Source organism: Ctenocephalides felis, unplaced genomic scaffold (assembly GCF_003426905.1).
Source record: "Ctenocephalides felis isolate EL2017-DRISC unplaced genomic scaffold, ASM342690v1 CF-g0.4_SCAFFOLD_01492, whole genome shotgun sequence".
Taxonomy (NCBI): domain Eukaryota; kingdom Metazoa; phylum Arthropoda; class Insecta; order Siphonaptera; family Pulicidae; genus Ctenocephalides; species Ctenocephalides felis.
Window position 1 is genome coordinate 61,021,815 of NW_020537646.1, and position 13,758 is coordinate 61,035,572.

The following is a 13,758-nucleotide window of genomic DNA, read 5'->3' on the forward strand; positions in this document are numbered from 1 at the left end:
TCGTACCATATTTTAACTGGCTTTTAGTATTTTAATATCTAAATTGCATTTTTCACACTAATAATTAAATATACATTATTACTTAAGTTCATATTTGAAGTGAATTAATTTGTCAAATTTTGTTCACATATGCTCTATTCAACCTACTATCAACAAAATTATTGCAGTAAATGGGGAGGAAAAAAAGCGTATGCCCAGCTAATCTTAATCTAAAGTTCAGAAGTGAAAACAATTTGCATTTCGTCACCACCCCCCGCATTAATTGGATTATAACTGTTTTAATTCTGATTTCATCATAACTTGTAATATACTATTTTAAAGGTGATTAAATGAGCTACAACTTTCTTTATCATAAATTTTACCGTAACTTCTCTTATTTTGAAACGGCGAAGGGTTAAAGGGCTCGAAAGACACTTCGGTTGGACAGCCGCGCACTCTTTAAACAATTAGAACTTTATCAATATTTGTGTAACAAAAAATAATAAAAAGGAATAATTATTCTGAAAAATACCTTGAATTTTCATATATATACTTTTATACGTATTCTTTCAGAGATATTATAATGAAATTTTGGGTGTTTTTTTAAATGGATTTTTTTATGAAATCATGAGTTTTTTGAAAATCGTTTGTACTAATGTTATAGTATTTTCTAGAATTCATCAAGATCTCTCAAACCAAGATAATTCTAGATGGAAAACGATTATTTTTGATTTTGGTGAAAATGGCACTCATAAACTATTTGATTTAAATGAAAAAAAAAACATTGTATGCGTCTTTTAATTGCACGATAGCTCACTCAATTTGCACGCAGAAGTACTTCTTTTAAAGCTTATTTTTAGAACTATAAAAACCCATTTTCACAATTAACTTAATATTGTTACTAGAACACTGTAAAATAGCGATTTATTAGGATTTTTATTGATATAATTTTGTTCATTAAATGATTTGCGTTAAAATGTATATTTTTGAAGATATTAGCAAAAAACGATGAAAAACGCAAAAAAGAAACAAATTTTCAGTAGCCAGTAACTTGAAAAGTATTTGCTTGTTTGAAAAACATTATTAAACATTTTTCTCTTATAATTAGTTCTTTTATCCACACCGAACGTGATTACACCACTGAAAAGAAATGGCATCCCCCCGGGTAGTGCAAAGGTGTCTAAATTGTTCTCACTTTTGAACTTGAGAGTAAGATGAGCCTATTTCCAAAATTCCAAACAAATTGGAAAACAGTAAAAAAAAGTTCAGACCCAAAGCGCTCCATTGAGTAAATGTTCCGTACAAAATGCCAACCATATGAAATTTTGACACAATGAAACTTCTAAATATTTTTTTTTGTATTGTGCTTAGTATAGTAAGGCAAAACGACTGCAAATTGAATATTTTTGAGCGCAATCACTTATGGCTCGTCTCCTTTGCACGAATTCATACGGCGAATCTGTTCGCAAAGTGCGCAAACAAAATTATTGCAAGCAAAAGCAAACCACGAACCACCATGTTATATTATTTGCATCTTATATTATTTTAATTATGGCACATCTCAGCTGCTTTTCGACAATAATAATGTAGACATTACATTTTCTTTATTTTTAATCATGAATTTATTATATTTTAATATTTCCTTAGCCTGTAAGTGAATAGAAATATTTGGCAAATGACAGTTGTCATTTGTTTTTAATGTCAAACCATGCCTTAAATATTTTAAAGGTCAAACAATGATAAGCGGTTTTTTGTAATTTTTTCCATTTATTTCTACAAACATTCTAGAAAATTTTCCGAACAAACTTCAGGAAGATTCATGAAAATCCGAATTATAGTTTAGGAGGATTAATGAAACTTACATTGTTACAGAAGAATTTTATATATAAGGTATATATATATATATATATATATATATATATATATATATATATATATATATATATATTCAACAGATAAGTCCTGGATTTTTTCCCCGGTACATATTCCATTCCTTTATAAATTTTTTTTTTAATTGATCTGTATTCACCATCATTAATTAATGTTAATCAATATTTTCAAAAAACATTGTATTTGACAGAATAAACCTGATGATGGAACGTACCTAGTTCCGAAACGTATATATATATATATATATATATATATGTATATATATATATATATATATATATATATATATATATATATATATATATATATGTATATATATATGTATATATATATATATATATATATATATATATATATATATATATATATATATATATATATATGATTTAGAAGTTAATTTTGATGTTGAAATATAGGAGTGAGTTCTTGAGGGTAATACATCAAACAAAGAAAAGGCAAAGATTTATAAAATAATCTTTAATTCCAAACGTTTCGACATTCAATGTAATGTCATCATCAGTGGATATTACGTTGGTAGGTTACATCTAGAGAGTACACACACACACTAGAAATTGAAATAATTTTTTGTATGATGTAAAAAGAAAAATGATAGTTTTATTTGAACAAAAATGTAAGTAAAATTAGGTAATTTCTGCCACGACTTCTGTACTTTGCGCGTTCCGAGGTTTATGTGAACATTTTTGTTCAAATAAAACTATCATTTTTCTTTTGAATTTTGCGGCTATGTACAAAGCGCTACAGAGCTCGTATCTGGCAATACTATACATAATTTGAAAGGTCTTGACATAACCTACAAAACGACGCTATGCATGATTAGTTTGGATATTGCGTTCAACAGTTATAGACGGGTAAACGTGGAAGTCACTAACACCGAAATTCGCGCTATTTCAAAGTTTTCCTTCGTTAAAGGCAAATCCGCTAGAGAAACGTTCCGTGAGATTAACGGTGTTTTGGGGGATGGTACTCTATCACTTCGAACCGCGGAGGAATGGTTTCGACGATTCAGAGCCGGTGAAAACGACACCATGGATAAGCCAGCCAGCGGAAGACCTGTGACGACAAATACCGATCAAATCATGGAATACATCGAGTTAGACCAGCATGTGGCATCTCGTGACATTGCCCAGGAGATGGGAGTTAGTCACCAAACCATTTTAAACCATCTGCAGAAGGCTGGATACAGAAAAAGCTTGATGTTTGGGTGCCGCATGATTTGACGCAAAAAAACCTTCTGGACCGAATCAACGGAACGAACTCGACCCATTCTTGAAGCGGATGGTGACTGGCGACGAAAAATGGATCACATACGACAATATCAAGCAAAAACGGTCGTGGTCGAAGGCCGGTGAATCGTCCCAAACAGTGGCCAAGCCGGGATTGACGGCCAGGAAGGTTTTGCTGTGTGTTTGGTGGGATTGGAAGGGAATCATCCACTATGAGCTGCTTCCATATGGCCAGACGCTTAATTCTACCATCTACTGCGAACAACTGGACCGCTTGAAGCAGGCGATCGACCAGAAGCGTCCAGAATTGGCCAACAGGAAGGGTGTAGTGTTCCACCAGGACAACGCCAGACCACACACTTCGTTGATGTCTCGTCAGAAGCTACGGGAGCTCGCATGGGAGGTTTTATCGCATCCACCATATAGCCTTCCTGTCCATGGCGAATGCCCTTGGTGGTGTAAAGTTGAACTCAAAAGAGGCTTGTGAAAAGTGGCTGTCCGAGTTCTTCGCAAATAAGGAGGGGGGCTTCTACGAGGGAGGTATTATGAAGTTGCCGTCTAGATGGAAACAGATTATCGAACAAAACGGTGCATATTTGAACTAAATCCGATCACTGTAACACTTTTTATAAAGCATTTAATAAAGAGCAAAAAAGCGGAAGGGAGATATTTGACAACCTTATATATACGAGTATATATATATATATATATATATATATATATATATTTTAAGCTAGCTTTATTCTAGCATTAAGTAATTAATAAAACACCTTTTACTTCATACAAATACATTTAATAATCCACCAAAATTAACACAACGCCGAACTGTTCAACACTCAAGTTACTGCCAGACTCCGACTCGCACACAGATACATACTTCTGTTCCGTAAGGGATCAGACACTCTACATATGACACACCATAGAGCACATACACGTCAGGATAGACACTCTTGGCCGTTATATTCAAATGACAGACATACAATATTATAGTTCGGCCAATCCTGACCTCACAGGCGTCCCCGACTGATGAGATCTAATACAACAGTGATCTAAATCTAATATTACAACACAAATCATAAAACCATTACAACATAAATCATAAACCATTACAACATAAATCATATTTCATTCACTTATTGTCTCTACCAACTTTGTCGCCATCACTTATTGTCCTTATACGCCTATTATTTTTATACACTTATTGTTATCATACGATTAGTCCTAGATACAAGTTCATTCGTTGTCACTAACAACACCCTCACTACTCACATCAGTCTGTTCTTCTTCCAGTTCAGAACCCTCACTCCCTTCGAGGCCATAGTCCTCTTCTGGCCTAAACCATAACCGCATTCTGCTTGGATCAATTATGGTTTCCATTGGCATCTGCGTTACTTGGAATCCCTCCACATCGCCTATGGCATACCGGTCGTGGTCCAGCACCTTCTTAACTAAATATGGTCCCTTATACTTTGGTAACAATTTCTTGTTCACACCAATAGTAGTGTCCACATTGGTGATCATTACCATATCTCCAATCTTATACTTCTCCGCCTCCTTACTGCGCTTATCATGGTATCTTTTATTATAATCTTGCCCCCTTTCTATCGTTTGGGCTGCCTGCTTTCTAATTTCGTCCTTGTCATACGACTCATTCTGCAGCAGATAATCTCTCACTTCATCCTTAACTTCTCCCCGTTGTGTCACTCCGAATAATAGAATACTGGGGGTCTCACCCGTGCTCTTACACACCGCATTATTCAAGGCGTATTCTACCTTATACAGAACTGCGTCCCAACCGCTTAAATCTTCTGTGTATTTCGCCAACATTGGAACGATTGTTCGGTTTGCTCTTTCCACCTGTCCATTCGCCCAAGGGGCTCCTGCAGCTATATGCACTATTTTTACGTTTCGCTCCTCTAAAAATGTCCTAAAGAAATCAATACTATACATAATTTGAAAGGTCTTGACATAACCTACAAAACGACGCTATGCATGATTAGTTTGGATATTGCGTTCAACAGTTATAGACGGGTAAACGTGGAAGTCACTAACACCGAAATTCGCGCTATTTCAAAGTTTTCCTTCGTTAAAGGCAAATCCGCTAGAGAAACGTTCCGTGAGATTAACGGTGTTTTGGGGGATGGTACTCTATCACTTCGAACCGCGGAGGAATGGTTTCGACGATTCAGAGCCGGTGAAAACGACACCATGGATAAGCCAGCCAGCGGAAGACCTGTGACGACAAATACCGATCAAATCATGGAATACATCGAGTTAGACCAGCATGTGGCATCTCGTGACATTGCCCAGGAGATGGGAGTTAGTCACCAAACCATTTTAAACCATCTGCAGAAGGCTGGATACAGAAAAAGCTTGATGTTTGAGTGCCGCATGATTTGACGCAAAAAAACCTTCTGGACCGAATCAACGGAACGAACTCGACCCATTCTTGAAGCGGATGGTGACTGGCGACGAAAAATGGATCACATACGACAATATCAAGCGAAAACGGTCGTGGTCGAAGGCCGGTGAATCGTCCCAAACAGTGGCCAAGCCGGGATTGACGGCCAGGAAGGTTTTGCTGTGTGTTTGGTGGGATTGGAAGGGAATCATCCACTATGAGCTGCTCCCATATGGCCAGACGCTTAATTCTACCATCTACTGCGAACAACTGGACCGCTTGAAGCAGGCGATCGACCAGAAGCGTCCAGAATTGGCCAACAGGAAGGGTGTAGTGTTCCACCAGGACAACGCCAGACCACACACTTCGTTGATGACTCGTCAGAAGCTACGGGAGCTCGCATGGGAGGTTTTATCGCATCCACCATATAGCCTTCCTGTCCATGGCGAATGCCCTTGGTGGTGTAAAGTTGAACTCAAAAGAGGCTTGTGAAAAGTGGCTGTCCGAGTTCTTCGCAAATAAGGAGGGGGGCTTCTACGAGGGAGGTATTATGAAGTTGCCGTCTAGATGGAAACCGATTATCGAACAAAACGGCGCATATTTGAACTAAATCCGATCACTGTAACACTTTTTATAAAGCATTTAATAAAGAGCAAAAAAGCGGAAGGGAGATATTTGAAAACCTTATATATACGAGTATATATATATATATATATATATATATATATATTTTAAGCTAGCTTTATTCTAGCATTAAGTAATTAATAAAACACCTTTTACTTCATACAAATACATTTAATAATCCACCAAAATTAACACAACGCCGATCTGTTCAACACTCAAGTTACTGCCACACTTCGACTCGCACACAGATACATACTTCTGTTCCGTAAGGGATCAGACACTCTACATATGACACACCATAGAGCACATACACGTCAGGATAGACACTCTTGGCCGTTATATTCAAATGACAGACATACAATATTATAGTTCGGCCAATCCTGACCTCACAGGCGTTCCCGACTGATGAGATCTAATACAACAGTAATCTAAATCTAATATTACAACACAAATCATAAAACCATTACAACATAAATCATAAACCATTACAACATAAATCATATTTCATTCACTTATTGTCTCTACCAACTTTGTCGCCATCACTTATTGTCCTTATACGCCTATTATTTTTATACACTTATTGTTATCATACGATTAGTCCTAGATACAAGTTCATTCGTTGTCACTAACAACACCCTCACTACTCACATCAGTCTGTTCTTCTTCTAGTTCAGAACCCTCACTCCCTTCGAGGCCATAGTCCTCTTCTGGCCTAAACCATAACCGCATTCTGCTTGGATCAATTATGGTTTCCATTGGCATCTGCGTTACTTGGAATCCCTCCACATCGCCTATGGCATACCGGTCGTGGTCCAGCACCTTCTTAACTAAATATGGTCCCTTATACTTTGGTAACAATTTCTTGTTCACACCAATAGTAGTGTCCACATTGGTGATCATTACCATATCTCCAATCTTATACTTCTCCGCCTCCTTACTGCGCTTATCATGGTATCTTTTATTATAATCTTGCCCCCTTTCTATCGTTTGGGCTGCCTGCTTTCTAATTTCGTCCTTGTCATACGACTCATTCTGCAGCAGATAATCTCTCACTTCATCCTTAACTTCTCCCCGTTGTGTCACTCCGAATAATAGAATACTGGGGGTCTCACCCGTGCTCTTACACACCGCATTATTCAAGGCGTATTCTACCTTATACAGAACTGCGTCCCAACCGCTTAAATGTTCTGTGTATTTCGCCAACATTGGAACGATTGTTCGGTTTGCTCTTTCCACCTGTCCATTCGCCCAAGGGGCTCCTGCAGCTATATGCACTATTTTTACGTTTCGCTCCTCTAAAAATGTCCTAAAGAAATCAGACGTGTAGCAACTCCCTCTGTCCGCGACTATGGTAGTCGGTACACTATAATACTCAAAATACTGAGTCAACCAGCCAACCACCTCCTTTGCTGATGTGGTTTTGCATGGGTATAATTTGCAATATTTTGTGAACGCGTCTATCACCACTAGAACGTGTTTATTGCCTTTTCTAGTTTTCTGTAGTGGACCCAAATGATCCACATGAATTGTCTTGAAAGGCAGCATACCCTTCGGGATATTGTGTAACCTTCCTCGAGACTCACCCTTCCAGCTTGAAAAGGCGATACACTTCAAGCATTTATGTATAACCTCATTTACTATCTGGTTCATATTGCTGAACCAATATTGTTTCCTCAATGTCATCGCCGTCCTCTCTACGCCCGCATGCCCTAGCTGTTCATGCATTAATCTAGACACCTCTTCTACCATTAATGACGGTACCAAAAATAAAAGCCTCTCCTTGAACTTTCTGTACACTAATCCGTCCCTTAGTTCATACAGCTGATGCTGTTCTCTCTCCAAACCATCTCGAATTCGCCTAATCAACGGATCCTGGCCTTGTCTTATGGCCAGAACTCGGTCAAAGCTGTTCTCCTCGATTACTAGTAGTTCATGGCACCTGCTAAGTGCATCGACGTGCTGCATCCTTGCCGCTGCGCGATGCTCTAGCTCATAGTCACAATTCGACAATACTAGCGACCACCTCAATAATTTTGGATTTATTTCCTTCTTCTGTAGAGCCAGCTTCAGGCTGTTACAATCCGTCACCAGCTTAAAATGAATTCCAAATAAATAGACATGGAACCTTTGCAAGGCATTTACTATAGCTAACATCTCCAATTCGAAACTGTGCAGCTTCGACTCCGACAACGTGGATCTCTTACTATAGTAGCAGACTGGGTGCCATTTCCCATTAGCCTGCTTTTGCAAAGTACTGCTCCATAACCCTTCGCACTACCGTCTGTATGTAGTTCTGTTATCGCACTAGGTGAGTAAATCGCTAACACTGGTTTATTCACTAATTCATTCTTAATATTGTTTATGGTTTCCACTACATCACCGTCAATCACAAAGCTTTCACCATTCTTACACAAATCATACAATGGCTTACACTTAACACTAAAGTCCTTAATAAACTTACGGAAATAACTGGCTAGGCCTATAAAGCTCCTCAACTGTCTGAATGTCTTTGGAATGGGTATATCTACAATCGCCTCAATGTTTGCATCACTCGGCCTTATGCCATTCACATCTATATGGTAACCTAAATAATCAATGCTCTTGAACACAAAACTGCACTTACTTAATTTTAATTCTAGTTTATTTCTACTAATCACTTTTAACACCCTACGCAACACTTCAATATTTTCCTCAATTGTTTCTGTGGCGATTAATAAATCGTCCATATACACTATCACTTCACAGTTCACTATAAAACGACGAAAAATGTCACTTACATATCTTATAAATACATTCGGGCTATTACAATATCCAAATGGCATACGGTTGTATTCATATTGTCCCTGTGCACACACAAAGCTTGTGTATTTTCTACTAGTCTCAGCCACCACCACATGAAAGAAAGCGTCTTTCAGATCTAGCTTCGTAAAATACCTCTTAGACTTAAGCGAGTCCAAGCAATCATCTATTCTGGGACTAGGGTAAGGATCGCGCACCACCCGTTTGTTAAGTTCCCTATAGTCAACACACAATCTTATTTTACCATCCTTTTTCCGTACTATCACTATCGGTGAACAAAATTCCGAATTACTTTCCCTTATAATTCCCCTATCCAACAAATCTTGTATTATGGCACCCAACTGACCTCTTTCATAGAACGATATTCTCCTGGGCACTACATAAAATGGTGAGGCATTCGGCTTTAGTACAATTGACATTTCGAATGCAGTCTCTGGTTCGTCCGGTTTCTCACTCTCCAAATATTCCTTTCTTACCAGGCCTTCTACTGTCGCTACCACCCCATAGTCGTTTTCCTCCGATATATTTAAACTCACTCTGTCTGTAATTATCTCATCAATCGCCAATATTTCATTAACCTCTGGATTTTTATTGACTATATACACTCCCCTTCCAATATTTACCTCCAAATCTTCGTGCTGAATCATGTCTCGCCCCAATAAACATGCCGCATTCATAGTGTTTTCTGGTACCACATGCAAGGTTAGTGGCACTTCTGCCCCATGCTCCGGAAACGTCAGCCGTAGTTTCGCAATGCCTTCAACATCTAACCTCGCATGGTTAATGCCCTCGAACCCGGCTGCTGCGCTCCATGCCTCCACTGGTACTCCATTAGGCACACACGACCGCTTGATAATTGATATCGCTGAGCCCGAATCGATCACACTATCGAACTCAACGTCAAACACCTTCGTTTTCACCTTGTAGGCCGGTATGGGGTTTACTAATAGCGTGGTGCTGTCCGGCGCCACCTGCGCCGTATTCCGGACAATTTTACAAAACCTCTGCTGGTGCTCCTTTGAGCCACATTTGTAGCACGCCGCTCCATCATTCTTCGGTTTGATGCACCTGGACGCCATATGTCCCACTCCGCCACAATTAAAACACCTCATCGGAGGATACATGCCTTGTGGTTCCACTCTAGGAAACACTGTTGGCTGTACCCTCTTAGGCGGCATCATATTGAATCCGCGTTCCTCCGCTGTCAGTTCATTCATTACACCTAGCAGGGTTGCCAAATCCTTAAATTGATTCATTTTGGCTTGAGCCTGGAGTGGCGGGTTGTCGAAGCCGTCTATCATATAAGCCAGCAAATCGGACTCTATAAAGCCCAACCTATTTCCTAGCGCCATCTTCTCCTGAAAATATGCGCTAAACGGTTCCTGCTTTCGCCACCTCCGAGACTCAAAGCGTTTCATTCTAGTCATCCTGTCTTCTCCATTTTTGAAAAAACGCTATTAGCGCCCTCTTGAGCTCATCGTATGAATATGTTGCATACTCTGCCTTACTGTCGTACAATTGTCTCGCCCGCCCCGACAGCTTCGATATTATCAGCACCGCCATCTTTTTCTTAGGCACCTCGTATGCATCCCGGACCGCTTCAACCCGTTCGAACCACGCCTCAATGCATTGCTCGACGACCCGTCGAATATCGGTATCGTCGCCAACAACTCGCTGCTCGAGATGCCCTCGTTTTTGTCGCTGGTTGTCGCCTTGATAAGGGCAATCAAGTCCGTCAACGATAGCATTCTTAAGGCTTCGGGCACCAAGCTCTCAGCATCACCACCAGTAGCCATCTCCAAATCTTATTTTATTTTCACAATCTCGAGTTTTTAATTACAAATATCGCAGCTCCGCGACTCGCCGACGTCGATATCACGCACTACTTTTGATATTTTCTCTCCACTCTGTTCTTATTTTGGTTACCCACGTGCTAACCTCACTTTAGCACAACAACACAAAACACACAAAACTTACAAAATATCACCTGCACTTGTACGATAGCGAAGCACACCTTGCTTTCTATCGCACCCCGCAATTATAACCCGCCTGATTAATAACACGGGCACTCAAAAAAAAAAGATTATTGAAATCGCCTATTTCAATAATCCACACCAATAATGTTCTCTAATAAAATTCTCCACGTTTTGATCCTATCCCACTTCTGAGCTTTAAGCTAGCTTTATTCTAGCATTAAGTAATTAATAAAAACACCTTTTACTTCATACAAATACATTTAATAATCCACAAAATTAACACAACGCCGAACTGTTCAACACTCAAGTTACCGCCAGACTCCGACTCGCACATAGATACATACTTCTGTTCCGTAAGGGATCAGACACTCTACATATGACACACCATAGAGCACATACACGTCAGGATAGACACTCTTGGCCGTTATATTCAAATGACAGACATACAATATTATATATATATTATATATATATAATAATATATATATATATATATATATATTAGAGGTGGTCGTTGACGGTTTTGCGAACGAAACGGTTATCGGGGTTTCGTCAACTAGTTAAATAACTAGTTATTTTTCAACTATAGTTATTTTTAACGATTCAACGCTGGCAACGTTAGAAGAACTGATAGTTGAAATAACTGTTCATTGAAAGTTGGTGAAATGAAGTTTGTTCTATAAAAGTCAAGTAGAGGTTGTCAACTGATTTGATGAATAAAAATAAATAAATGTGAATTGTCACATTTATTACACACAGAATATATATAGAATATATAGATATATATATATATATAGATATATATAGATATATATAGATATATTATTATTATATAATAAAAAATAATGGTTTAATTTAAAAAACTTAAATATTTTCATTACAGCAAAGCCGTATACTAAAACATTGAATTTACATGTTATATAAAAATAGCAATATAAAAAAAATATAGTTACATAAAAATGTTATGAAAAATAAAGAATCAATTTTCAGGTTTAGTTTAAAAAAATTATTACAAGACAAATGCTATGAGATTTTTATGAAAAATATTAACCATTGAAAACTATAATAAATGTAACTGATTTTCTAAAATTAAACGATTTGGGCGCGTGTTGCAAGTTTCTTTTAAGATGTACATGTACATTTGCAATATTATAAAAGCAGTAGCCTAACAATAAGCGATTTTCATAGTATTAGTTGATCCTTTCCGACGCAGGTACCTGCCTACGTTCGTTTTCGACAACGAACGAATTCCTATATCGTTGAAAAAACTAACTGGCCGCCATGTTTTCAACTGCTTCGAAACCAGTTGATTTTCAACTAGTTATTTCGTTGCGACGAAACGGTTAGTTAGTTAACAAAGAAGAAACGGTTGAAAATAACCGTTCGTTGATTCAACGCCCATCACTAATATATATATATATTATATTATATATATAGATATATATATATATATATATATATATATTTACATTTAATTTCAGATCCACAAGATTTCTAGATTCATTAGGAAGCCGATATGAGCGGTGAGAAAAATCCATCTTTTGTGCCGGATGAACCTTATAATTAGTAAGTTATATATAGGTATATATAATATATATTATATAATATATATATATATATGATGATAATTTTGTCGACGTTGATACATATTTGTAATATTTTTGCAGCCCAGCCGTCGAATTAAAAAAAAGATTAAATAACAAAATTATTTATTTCATTAAACGTTTCGATAGTTGATGTGTGTCATCATTCAGTAATCTAAAAAAACATGTAACATAAAACACAGTTGATGATAAATATAATATATAAAAAGGCGGAAATTATACATACCAAACCAGGAAAAACAACAGAAAACATTAATTATAATGTAAAATTGATTGTACACTAAATTTGTGTAAAATAATAAAATACTATTATATTAATAAACGAGAAAATAGGAGGAGCACATATTGCCCTCCTATATTTGATATTATTGATAGCATTGCATTGTGGGCACTGTTCAAGGTTAAAAGTACAACGCAGTGTAGACGCGCACGTGTAATGGAAGAGTGGGAGAGAATTGCGAGAAAAGAAAGGGGAAAGAGAAACAGAGAAGAAATATAACGAACGAAAGATTCTAAAACTGTATTGAATTACTTTTTAGGCAATTAATGATTACTTTGTAACTGTCATGTAAAAAAATGAGAGGAATTACGTTTGTTCACACAAGAAGTATTAAGGGATATAAGTAAAGACTCAACTATCTTTCTAAGGGAAGTTTTTTTTCAATGTAAAGGATTGAAGGATTTGACATGTTCCAAGTGTGGTTCAGGTTTATCATATGTTCAGAGAGCATCGTCTTGAATTGATTCGGTTTCTGGAATTATATATATGTTGATTAACCCTCCTGTATATATATTGGGAAGTTTCATCAATGTAACAAATATTGCAATCATTGCAGTCCATCTGCAAACAGAATCAGTAACCCTATCGGCGGGAGTTTTTGATTTAAAGAAGAAAAAAGGCAACGGAAAGTGTTGTCAAAAATTAAAACAAAAATAAAACCTTCAGCGGCAAATAACTTTTTAAAAAATAAGAAAAACTGCTTAAAAGTGTAAACAAATAAACACCTTATATTTATCTAAAGAGGAAGAATTAAATTTTGAAGAAGAATGTTAAGATAGGAAAAACTGTTAAATTGTTGTGTACATAAACTCTAATCTATTTTACATGACGTTATTAATAAATATGAAGGATAAGATTATTATTTCAAAACAGCACGAAACTAAAGATAGGTTTTTTCCCAAAATAATCTATCACTTAACAAAATGGCCCTATCTATAAGGAAACTGAAATTTTTATAGAA

At 37.1% G+C, this 13,758-nt stretch overlaps 2 pseudogenes; both read left to right on the forward strand.

Moving 5' to 3' along the window:
• The first annotated feature begins 2,699 nt into the window (after positions 1-2,699).
• On the forward strand, positions 2,700-3,757 carry LOC113371468 (annotated as a pseudogene).
• A 1,348-nt stretch (positions 3,758-5,105) lies between these two features.
• On the forward strand, positions 5,106-6,134 carry LOC113371469 (annotated as a pseudogene).
• The last annotated feature ends 7,624 nt before the right edge of the window (positions 6,135-13,758 follow it).